Source organism: Amaranthus tricolor, chromosome 6 (assembly GCF_026212465.1).
Source record: "Amaranthus tricolor cultivar Red isolate AtriRed21 chromosome 6, ASM2621246v1, whole genome shotgun sequence".
NCBI classification, from domain to species: domain Eukaryota; kingdom Viridiplantae; phylum Streptophyta; class Magnoliopsida; order Caryophyllales; family Amaranthaceae; genus Amaranthus; species Amaranthus tricolor.
The window spans coordinates 10,729,034-10,729,366 of NC_080052.1; positions in this window are offsets into that span (position 1 = coordinate 10,729,034).

The following is a 333-nucleotide window of genomic DNA, read 5'->3' on the forward strand; positions in this document are numbered from 1 at the left end:
TAAGAAGGGATTATTAAGATTAATTTGTTTTTTAAAATGGTAAATTACTCCATTTAAGTTATTTAGAGGAGGGCTAAAAATGACATGTTGATTAATTTATTTGCCACATTAGCGACAATAAACCAAAAATATATTTACATCTAACGGGGCTTTATAAAGATGATGCACGAAATTTCACATTTTTTTATTATATTGTATGATGATATGACGGTAAAATTATATGTATATATAATAAATTCAAATTAATAATTTATCTAGTATAGCTCAATTTTATCCAGAATTATTCAGTTTATTTGTTTTCTAGAAGGTATATTACTTGATTTAATCAATTTA